The sequence below is a fragment of the Seriola aureovittata genome, chromosome 7, assembly GCF_021018895.1.
Source record: "Seriola aureovittata isolate HTS-2021-v1 ecotype China chromosome 7, ASM2101889v1, whole genome shotgun sequence".
Taxonomy (NCBI): domain Eukaryota; kingdom Metazoa; phylum Chordata; class Actinopteri; order Carangiformes; family Carangidae; genus Seriola; species Seriola aureovittata.
The window spans coordinates 20,624,873-20,636,202 of NC_079370.1; the positions used below are offsets into that span (position 1 = coordinate 20,624,873).

An 11,330-nucleotide genomic window follows, 5' to 3' on the forward strand; every position below is an offset into this window, starting at 1 on the left:
TCACAGTTTCTGACAGTTCCAGTTTCTGACTCTCCTTTTAGGCTGTCCCTCTCTCTGGTAAAGGGTTACAACCACTTACAACCATTGACCATAGATACTTTCATCACTTATTTATTAGCAAGACTAGTTTCTTTGCTCATCCATGCCAGAGAGCAGAAACTCTCATTTATTGAATAGATTTTCATTAAGTAAAATTTACAGAAAATTATAGAAAAATACACAAAAAATAAAATTTTCATTGACTTGATTTTGTCATTTGTAGCACAACCTGATGCACATAAAAGTACATGGAGCTGAAACGATGAATCGAGTAGGTGACTGACTCAAAAGTAAACTTTTTAAGTAAAAAATAAATAAATTGGTTCAAGGTTTTCAACTGTAATCAGTTGAGAAAATAATCAGCAGATCAATCAGTAATGACAATAACTGCGCAATGCGCTCTTTATTCATTCCAAACACAGAAAGTAGATTCCACATTGTTCCACCAAGCACTCATAAGCGATGTAATTAACTAAGAGTGCGACTCAGACAGAACATACTATTCAAATGTTGGAGAAATTGCAGCTGGGGATATACAGCAAACAAAGCCGAAAATCTGAAAGTGTCGGACAATTGTTGCACTGTAGCAGTTTGTTCCATCACCTGAAACTCACCCGTATCATATAACATGATGAGTGCATGTTAGAAAAAAAACAAAACAGCAAAAGCAGAAAATCACACATTTGACCTAAGGGCAATTGAAGTGTTGCAGTCCCAGAAATTCCCTGCAGATGGAATGAGACAACAAAATCCATAAATGTGTTCAAATCTATTTTAAGACTAATATGACTTACTTTGACAGTCACACAAGATATGACTCAGAACATATATTAACTTTTCTTTGTTTAGCAAACACACGATTAAAAGTGTATGCCCGATGAGGAGTCAGCGTTGAGGTTGAACCCTCTGATACACTTGATTTATTGTTTCATGTCGTTTTGTGTCCTTTGATCATTCATGGTTTGTTTGACATCTGCTAATTACATACATTGTCTTATGCATACTTTGAATTTCTCAGTGTTGTTTTTCTCAAATTATCAAATAGTACACATCAGAGGTAGAGAGGGCAGAGAGGAGAAGAGAGGGTAGGGAGACAGATAAAGATGGTGATGATACAAGATGATAAAGTTTACTTGGGGATCACCAGGATGTAACCAGTTTATCTGAAGCTGTGGTGAGGTTTTTATTTAGGAATGTGACAGTGATGACATTTCCAGTGCAAGGTTATATTTAGAAGAATCTGCTCGTCTCACCTGCGTCATCAGAAGGATGTGGAATGAGATGACATGACATGAAGATGGAGATGTCACTTTTATTTATTTATGTGTGCATCTGTGTATGTGAGGGGGATTATGTTTGTCAGAATCAAGTATTTAGACATTTATTACACACAGTACCATATACACAGAAATTAATATAAGTTATGATATTGACTTGACTCAACAGAGTGAAGGAACTGTTTTGCCAATGCTACAGATAATATTTAATATTTTTGAAACATTAATTCAAGCAGTTTTGTGAATTATCAAACAAAAAGCCAAATGTACTGTTGTTGCTCTAAGTGTGGAGGAAACAGACAAAAACAAGTTTGGACCAATGTGTCAATTATGTATTTCTAAAGTTTCTTAACACGTGTAAAACATTTAGAGCATTTGATGAGTGAACCTGACAGAACAGCTATGAGAAAAATGTCATTCCTTTGACTATCACTATGAAATATTAACGTAAACAAGCATGTCTGTCAGCACCAAAGCATGCAGCAACGCACGTCTAGTGGTTGTGAGGTAGCATGTCTTTTTTGCCATGCAGATTTGTTAACTACAGCTTTCCACTGTGTAAGTTTTTTGATTTGTTCACATACATAGATAGGGACTGACGTCATAAAAAGCATGCATGAATTTGTTAATTGGAAGTAGTCTCACTGAGGTATTTCATTTCCGGCATTTTGTAATAACCCCTGCTTTCTCCAAATTTGCATCTACGTCTCCCATCCCTATGTCCCATATTGACCTCACCGAATGCTCACCTAGTCACTGTGATGTTATGACGGCAGAGCTGCCAGGTCACTTTGTTGTCATTATGATAGCAGGTACAGAAGGATTATATGACAACAGAAGGCTTAACACTAGAAACAACTACAGATGCAGCACATCAATGTATACCATTAAAGAAGACATCATAAGACAGCGCGGAAGAGGTCTAATGCCTGTTCATACCAGCATGCTCACTTGATTGTCATTAAACAGAGAAAGAGGAGGAATACATGTAACAAGGGTCCTGTCTGATACCAGGATGTCAAGTCGACCTCGCCAAATGAACGCTCGGTGTGGCAGCAGGTCTTGATATAGTTTAATATCTTAAAGGTCGAGGTCTTCATTTGATACAGACAAACCTTGCATCTTCTAATTGGCAAGTGCCACTAGTTTCTGAGCTTCAAGAGGCTGTGATTATCCCACAGTGCATAATTTTTCTCAATAATGTAAATTGGTGTTGTCCATTTAGTTGCTGAGACCACTCACATCATCAAATGCAAATATAAATGGATTTAAGAAGCGTAAAAGCTTCATATGGTATTCATCATCATCATCATCATCATCATCATCATCATGTCACAAAATAGCTCAGTGTTTTCCACACAAGAGAGAAAATTAAATATCAATGATTTGAACTACAGCAAACAATACATTGTGGAAATTAGTAATGTCAGTGATAAAAGTATTGCATGATGTGTGAGATAAAAGCTGTCTAAAAGTGCTAAAGTAAAAAGAATCAATGCCAGCTGGAAAAAGATAGTGAATGTACTGATGGGCCAGCTTTTATAGCCTTTCCCCAACTGAACAATCACACAAGCCACCAGGCACTGAGGGATGGATGGCCAAACAACCACCATGAATTAAAAAAAAAAAAAAATACATTTTTTAAAAATCCACATTTATTACAAGGAATGAGCTAAAACCCAATAAAACTGGTTACAGGGCCTATACTGACAGATACTGTAATATACAGACACACTCAACACAATCAAGAAAGAAGGAAAAAAAAAAAGAAGAAAAAACCGAGGACAGTCTAATGTATTCGTTCACTTCCACTGTTTAAAAATGCTCTACAAAATAATACAATCTGAATATTATATTCTGGGTTTCTTACAGTATTTACAACACACTTTTGAGTAATCACTCTGTCAGGAAAATTCATTTTGGCCTGTTTAGTAAGACAACATAATCAAACTAGAACCACAGATTTGTATGTTGGAGCAAATACGTGAAGCTTTCTGTTATAACATCATGACACCAGAATAACAATCAATAAATACTAACTCAACCAATTTATAATGATAATATGATATTTTTATTGTACTTCAAATTATCAACACATACATGATACCCACATCTATATTTCATATATTTATAACTTAGGCTTGTTGGCTCTCTTATCTGCCCTCCTCTCTGGCTGTTTGTATATCAGAAGGATCCTGCTGATTTGTGTACTTTATACACATTAGGGCCACATCTTCCACGGCATGTGTGTGTTTTATAGCTCCTACCTCCTGTGGTTATATCCTAATGTCTTTATGACTGCTTTAATGGTCAACAACAGAGAGGAGGGAAGGAAAGAAAGATGAAAGACGGAAGGGAGAAGAGAGGCAAAAAGCAAAGAGAGGAAAGGAGAGAAAGGAAGATTAAAGACTGTGTAAGTATGCACTAAATGTGTGTTAACAGCATGTGTCATTACTGCTCTGTTGTCTGTAGCATGTCACATCTTACACCTGTCTACCTCATATGAGCTACTCTGACAGTTGTACCAATGTGACACCTATACCCTTAGGAAACATAAACCATCTTATAACAATGATGTATATTGAGATGAAACTCTAACTGTCAGGGAATCGAATCCGGTCTTCCGCGTGACAGGCGGAGATACTGTCCACTATACTAACGAGGACTTCTGCTACCCTCACCCAAGCCATGTCATTGGAAACAATGGCGCTGCTCTGACATTTACCGCGATACACCCTTTATGTTGGAGGACAGGGACCCATCATTTGTTGCTTTGGCGCTGTAATCAAGAAATGTGGACTTTGAAAATTGGCAAAAGCCTTAAATGGTGAACTTTGTGTTTACATGGGAGAGCTTTTTCATCTGCAAACCCATAAGCTCTAGCGCCGACATCTACCCATTTTGGGTGGTTTTTATCCAAGCTCGCAACGATGCTCTTTGCAAGCCAGCACGTCCGGTGGAGACATAGAGCTTACGAATCACAGTTGCTGTCTGAGTTCCCTTTGTTTGAGAAAACCACAGAGGGAGAAACTTGTTTCCGCCCGGTTTCGATGGAGGAGCAAGAGGCATCCACTGGCAATATTCCTTGAGGGACGTGGTCATAAGCTTTTTCCACATCCAACCCCAAAGCTTCTTTGCAACAGTAAAGAGGTGGCGTTCTGTTCCTCAACCAGCGGGGAATCCGTAATGTTGCTGCTGAATTGGGGGCTCCTATTTTGGCTGGAGTCTCCTTTGAGGGCCCCTGGAATGAGCTTGGCTTGAGCTCGAGGCATGACAGTCTGAGCAGTGATAACTTAACATCCTAATTTTTCCTAAGAGGGCAGCCACCACGCGCAAAACAACACTCACTGTCGCCAACATTTACACAAACAGAGTGTGTGTTGCCTTTACCCAACCTTCCAACGTATCAAATGGAGACACACCGGTTGAAGGTCAAAGTCACCGTCTATCTTCACTTTGTTTGAGGAAGCTGGGACTGCACAAAGTTGTTTCCGCCCAGTTTCGAACTGGGGACCTTTCGCGTGTTAGGCGAACGTGATAACCACTACACTACGGAAACTGCTGCGGAAGGCTCTGTATGTCCTTGAGGCGGGGAAATGCACCAGTGTGCACTGAGCCCCATAAGCATTTTCACCAGAGAAGCCAAATCCGAATAATTGGAATGTGGACTTCCGCCCAAGCTGGTCATATCTGCTGTAACTCTTCAAAATCAGTTGAGGTTGTGCTGTCCCAGCAGTGGGAAAATTGGACAAATTTTTGAAGAAAAAAAGGCTGATTCCTTTCATTTGGGTGGCGTGAAAACTTTTTCACCCAGGAGCCAATGGGATTACAGTCGTAGCTGACAACCCCTGGTAGTTTTGCTTTGGTGACAGTGACCTGAATGTGACAGGTGGTTATCAATTGTGCCTCTCATGCAAATGGTAGGTTGGTTGGAAAGCTGGTAGATGTAGTGTTGGTTCTTCTCTGCCATAAGGTCAAACTTTGGTGACATTTAGTAAAGTAAACAAGATGAGCAAGTTTGTATTTATTTTTCAACATGGGTTCATTTCTGTTGTTACAGGGGAAGACGGCAGTCTCTCCAAGGCAAAGCGTCTGTTGGATGCTGTTGCATTACCTGAGCTTTGCTTTGTGGTGAAGATTCAGCTGTTTAGCAGAAAGCAAAGAACCTCTCCCCGTTGGGGAATCAAACCCTGGTCTTCCGCGTGACAGGCGGAGATACTGTCCACTATACTAACGAGGACTGCTGCAGCCCTCAACCATTTAGCGCGATACACCCTTTATGTTGGAGGACAGGGACCCATCATTTGTTGCTTTGGCGCGGTAATCAAGAAATGTGGACTTTGAAAATTGGCAAAAGCCTTAAATGGGGAACTTTGTGTTTACATGGGAGAGCTTTTTCATCTGCAAACCCATAAACTCTAGCGCCGACATCTACCCATTTTGGGTGGTTTTTATTCAAGCTCGCAACGATGCTCTTTGCAAGCCAGCACGTCCGGTGGAGACATAAAGCTTACGAATCACAGTCGCTGTCTGAGCTCCCTTTGTTTGAGAAAACCACAGAAGGAGAAACTTGTTTCCGCCCGGTTTCGAACTGGGGACCTTTCGCGTGTGAGGCGAACGTGATAACCACTACACTACGGAAACTGTGCTGATGCCACTGTACTGCGCCTGAGGCGGGAAAATGGACCAATGTACACTGAGCCCCATATGCATTCTCGTTGGAGAAGCTAAACCCCAATGACTTGAATGTGCTACAAAGGGCCCTTGGATACAACACAAGTGAGATTCAAAGCTGGACGTAGTCACAGATGGAGGAGCAAGAGGCATCCACTGGCAATATTCCTTGAGGGACGGTGGTCATAAGCTTTTTCCACATCCAACCCCAAAGCTTCTTTGCAACAGTAAAGAGGTGGCGTTCTGTTCCTCAACCAGTGGGGAATCCGTAATGTTGCTGCTGAATTGGGGGTTCCTATTTTGGCTGGAGTCTCCTTTGAGGGCCCCTGGAATGAGCTTGGCTTGAGCTCGAGGCATGACAGTCTGAGCAGTGATAACTTAACATCCCTAATTTTTCCTAAGAGGGCAGCCACCACGCTGCCATGTGCAAAACAACACTCACTGTCGCCAGCATTTACATAAACAGAGTGTGTGTTGCATTTACACAACGTATAAAATGGAGACACACAGGTTGAAGGTCAAAGTCACTGTCTATCTTCACTTTTGTAGCAGGTGTGCTGTTCCTGGTTCCTCCTGGTGCAGCGCTGTAGGTTTTGTCCCGCTGATTGCTGGGCGGTGCCACACCTTTTTATATAAGGGTCTGGTTCCATCCGCCTCCTCCTCTCTTCTCTTCCGGGGCCAATTGTCCACTGTCGTGGTGTGGTGTGGTATGTTGAGGCCGGTGCAGGTGTGGAGGAACCACTTGTGCTGTGGCTGTGCGCACACTGGAGCTCTGTTGGCGTGTTGGCCATCGTGGCGCACGCTTGTTCTGCAGCGTACAGGTATGCACACCGCCGTTCTCCCTCCTACTTAGGCTGCCATATTGCGCAGCAGTGACAGTCCATTCTCTGCTGCAGGTGTCGGATTACTGTTGCCGTGGGGACCGGGCTGCCCCGCTGGAAGCCCCTTGCGTGGGTTTGTGCATCCTCGTGGTGAGTTGGCGTTGTCCGTCCTCCTCCTTCCTCCTTGTTTGCCCCTGGCTAATCATTAATTTGTGCCACAGTTTGGATCAGGCAGAAGTCGGGAGTAACTCCGCTGCTTGGCCTGCTGTGACGCTGCGCCGGCAAGGCTGATTTGGAAACTGATTCAACGCCACGGCTCGCTGGACGGCGTTGCTGTTTTGGTTCTTTTTGGCTCTTTCTTTTTTGGTTCTTTTTCGGTTCTGTTTTGGTTTTTTTGGCTCTCTCTTTTTGGCTCTGTTGGAGTACATGGTTTTACTAATTGTTTTATTGTTTTTTTGAGTTTACGAATACTTGGTTCCGCTGTAGGCGTGCCGCTGTGTTGATGCGGCTGTTGTAACAGTCTTTGCCGCTGTTTCTTTATTGGTTTATTCAAGCATTTAGTTATTTTGAATATTGATTTAATTTCATTTGATTTCTTTTGTATTGTTGTTTGTGTTCTATTTGAGATTTAATTCTTTTTGTCTTGTTAAGAGTATTATTAAATTGAGTACCGTCTTATTGAGCTTGATTTCTTTTGTAGATTAATTGCCTGTTATATTATAGTTGAGAAGTTAGATTATTTTATTATTTATTTTATTACTTATTATTGTTTTGTGTGTGTGTATTGGTAAAGTGTGGCCATTTTATTGTGCTTTCTCTCCCTGTGGACAGGTGCTGTGGGCTCCGGGCGGCGACCCAATCCCTGGTGGCGGTTCTTCACGTTTTCAGTTTGTGTGTGTGCAGTGTCATGGGTGTTTTAGTTTCCCCCCCTCCCTCATTGGTTTCGGGCCGCCGAGGTAACCCAGCACTGTCCACTCCCCCTTCTCCTATGGCCCCATGTATAACATTATGTGCTTTAGACAGCATTTATGGAACCTCATTTTAGTAATTATTGTTGAATAAAATTTGTATTATCAACATCGTCTTTGCCCTGTGGTGATACGAACTTGCGTAAGCTTTTAGTTTTTGGTTATAAATATTATTGTTATTTCCTGGGGTGCAATTCCCCAGGTGGCGTTGTTCGGCAACATAACTCACCCTATGACCGCCACTCTTGTCACACTTTGTTTGAGGAAGCTGGGACTGCACAAAGTTGTTTCCGCCCAGTTTCGAACTGGGGACCTTTCACGTGTTGGGCGAACGTGATAACCACTACACTACAGAAACTGCTGCGGGATGCTCTGTATGTCCTTGAGGCGGGGAAATGCACCAGTGTGCACTGAGCCCCATAAGCATTTTCACCAGAGAAGCCAAATCCGAATAATTGGAATGTGGACTTCCGTCCAAGCTGGTCATATCTGCTGTAACTCTCCAAAATCAGTTGAGGTTGTGCTGTCCCAGCAGTGGGAAAATTGGACAAATTTTTGAAGAAAAAAAGGCTGATTCCTTTCATTTGGATGGCGTGAAAACTTTTTCACCAAGGAGCCAATGGGATTACAGTCGTAGCTGACAACCCCTGGTAGTTTTGCTTTGGTGACAGTGACCTGAATGTGACAGGTGGTTATCAATTGTGCCTCTCATGCAAATGGTAGGTTGGTTGGAAAGCTGGTAGATGTAGTGTTGGTTCTTCTCTGCCATAAGGTCAAACTTTGCTGACATTTAGTAATGTAAACAAGATGAGCAAGTTTGTATTTATTTTTCAACATGGGTTCATTTTTGTCGTTACAGGGGAAGGTGGCAGTCTCTCCAAGGCAAAGCGTCTGTTGGACAGCAACAGCATGCTGAATGCTGTTGCATTACCTGAGCTTTGCTTTGTGGTGAAGATTCAGCTGTTTAGCAGAAAACAAAGAAACTCTCCCCGTCGGGGAATCGAACCCCGGTCTTCCGCGTGACAGGCGGAGATACTGTCCACTATACTAACGAGGACTGCTCTTACCCTCACCCAAGCCATGGTCGGACCAATGTCGCTGCTCTGACACTTACCGCGATACACCCTTTATGTTGGAGGACAGGGACCCATCATTTGTTGCTTTGGCGCTGTAATCAAGAAATGTGGACTTTGAAAATTGGCAAAAGCCTTTGTGTTTACATGGGAGAGCTTTTTCAACTGCAAACCCATAAGCTCTAGCGCCGACATCTACCCATTTTGGGTGGTTTTTATTCAAGCTCGCAACGATGCTCTTTGCAAGCCAGCACGTCCGGTGAAGACATGGAGCTTCCGAATCACAGTCGCTGTCTGAGCTCCCTTTGTTTGAGAAAACCACAGAAGGAGAAACTTGTTTCCGCCCGGTTTCGATCTGGGGACCTTTCGCGTGTGAGGCGAACGTGATAACTACTACACTACGGAAACTGTCCTGATGCCACCATACTGCGCCTGAGGCGGGAAAATGGACCAATGTACACTGAGCCCCATATGCATTCTCGTTGGAGAAGCTAAACCCCAATGACTTGAATGTGCTACAAAGGGCCCTTGGATACAACACAAGTGAGATTCAAAGCTGGACGTAGTCACAGATGGAGGAGCAAGAGGCATCCACTGGCAATATTCCTTGAGGGACGGTGGTCATAAGCTTTTTCCACATCCAACCTCAAAGCTTCCTTGCAACAGTAAAGAGGTGGCGTTCTGTTCCTCAACCAGTGGGGAATCCGTAATGTTGCTGCTGAATTGGGGGTTCCTATTTTGGCTGGAGTCTCCTTTGAGGGCCCCTGGAATGAGCTTGGCTTGAGCTCGAGGCATGACAGTCTGAGCAGTGATAACTTAACATCCCTAATTTTTCCTAAGAGGGCAGCCACCACGCACAAATCCACACTCACTGTCGCTGACATGTACACAAACAGAGTGTGTGTTGCCTTTACACAACCTATAAAATGGAGACACACAGGTTGAAGGTCAAAGTCACTGTCTATCTTCACTTTGTTAGGAAGCTGGGACTGCACAAAGTTGTTTCCGCCCAGTTTCGAACTGGGGACCTTTCGCGTGTTAGGCGAACGTGATAACCACTACACTACGGAAACTGCTGCGGGATGCTCTGTATGTCCTTGAGGCGGGGAAAGGTGGTTTCCAATTGTTGCTCTCATGCAAATGGTAGGTTGGTTGGAAAGCTGGTAGAAATAGTGTTGGTTTTTCTCTGCCATAAGATCAAACTTTGGTGACATTTAGTAAAGTAAACAAGATGAGCAAGTTTGTATTTATTTTTCAACATGCGTTTATTTCTGTTGTCACAGGGGAAGGTGGCAGTCTCTCCAAGGCAAAGCGTCTGTTGGACAGCAACAGCATGCTGAATGCTGTTGCATTACCTGAGCTTTGCTTTGCGGCGAAGATTCAGCTGTTTAGCAGAAAACAAAGACACTCTCCCCATCAGGGAAGCGAACCCCAGTCTTCCGCGTGACAGGCGGAGATACTGTCCACTATACTAACGAGGACTGCTGTTACCCTCACCCAAGCCATGGTCGGACCAATGTCGCTGCTCTGACATTTAGCGCGATACACCCTTTATGTTGGAGGACAGGGACCCATCATTTGTTGCTTTGGCGCTGTAATCAAGAACGCTCTAGCGCCGACATCTCCCCATTTCTGGTGGTTTTTATCCAAGCTCGCAACGATGCTCTTTGCAAGCCAGCACGTCCAGTGGAGACATGGAGCTTACGAATCACAGTCGCTGTCTGAGCTCCCTTTGTTTGAGAAAACCACAGAAGCAGAAACATGTTTCCGCCCGGTTTCGAACCAGTGATAACGACTACACTACAGAAAATGCAGTGTCTGCTGCGCCCCCTGACAGATGTCACTGCGACAGTACCACAACTCTGTAACAGACATTCACAAAACTTTAAAAAAAACAAAAAACAAAATGAAGGCTGAGTTTAAGTATTGCTGTGGTGCAACTAGTCAGTCCATAGTACTCGTGTAATAATATTATAATTACTATTGAGTTCTCATGGGTTGTAACATCAACAAATTGATAGGCATTGTGGCTCGTGTGATCACAACATGATATCTGGTTCACTCAGCTAATCATAATGACTTGAAATATATGAAAGAACACAGATATGTGAAATTGATGCTTGACCTACTTCCTGCTTTAAATACATTACAATACAATCGTTTATTCTTTTTTGAATGTGGACATCCTGCCTATTCTATCTATCTTTTTTAGATAACAGTTAAACTGGACGCACACAAGTTTGTTCTTCATTCTGTAATACAAGATTGAAATATTACTTTGCATCTATGCGAGTGTGTGTGTCCAAGGTAATAGCTCCAAGATGTTATACAGTGATTCTAATTGTTGCAAGCTGGAGCCGTTATTGGACTATTTGCATGATGAGTTTTGGCACTGCGATTTCCATTTCACGATGGTTGACTCTAACCCGAAGTGGCATTCTAATAAGAAACCTCCCCCATGTAAGTATTGAGCAACGT

The 11,330-nt window shown here is 42.9% G+C and overlaps 6 non-coding genes across 6 annotated transcripts; all 6 read right to left on the reverse strand.

Annotated features, from left to right (window-relative positions):
- Positions 1-4,802: 4,802 nt before the first annotated feature.
- trnav-aac (transfer RNA valine (anticodon AAC)) lies at positions 4,803-4,875 on the reverse strand. Its single transcript has one exon. It is a non-coding gene; the product is annotated as a tRNA-Val (tRNA).
- A 1,012-nt stretch (positions 4,876-5,887) lies between these two features.
- trnav-cac (transfer RNA valine (anticodon CAC)) lies at positions 5,888-5,960 on the reverse strand. The gene has a single exon. It is a non-coding gene; the product is annotated as a tRNA-Val (tRNA).
- A 2,104-nt stretch (positions 5,961-8,064) lies between these two features.
- Positions 8,065-8,137, reverse strand: trnav-aac (transfer RNA valine (anticodon AAC)). Its single transcript has one exon. It is a non-coding gene; the product is annotated as a tRNA-Val (tRNA).
- Positions 8,138-8,764: 627 nt separating this feature from the next.
- trnad-guc (transfer RNA aspartic acid (anticodon GUC)) lies at positions 8,765-8,836 on the reverse strand. Its single transcript has one exon. It is a non-coding gene; the product is annotated as a tRNA-Asp (tRNA).
- Positions 8,837-9,187: 351 nt separating this feature from the next.
- Positions 9,188-9,260, reverse strand: trnav-cac (transfer RNA valine (anticodon CAC)). Its single transcript has one exon. It is a non-coding gene; the product is annotated as a tRNA-Val (tRNA).
- Positions 9,261-9,852: 592 nt separating this feature from the next.
- On the reverse strand, positions 9,853-9,925 carry trnav-aac (transfer RNA valine (anticodon AAC)). Its single transcript has one exon. It is a non-coding gene; the product is annotated as a tRNA-Val (tRNA).
- Between the last annotated feature and the right edge of the window lie 1,405 nt (positions 9,926-11,330).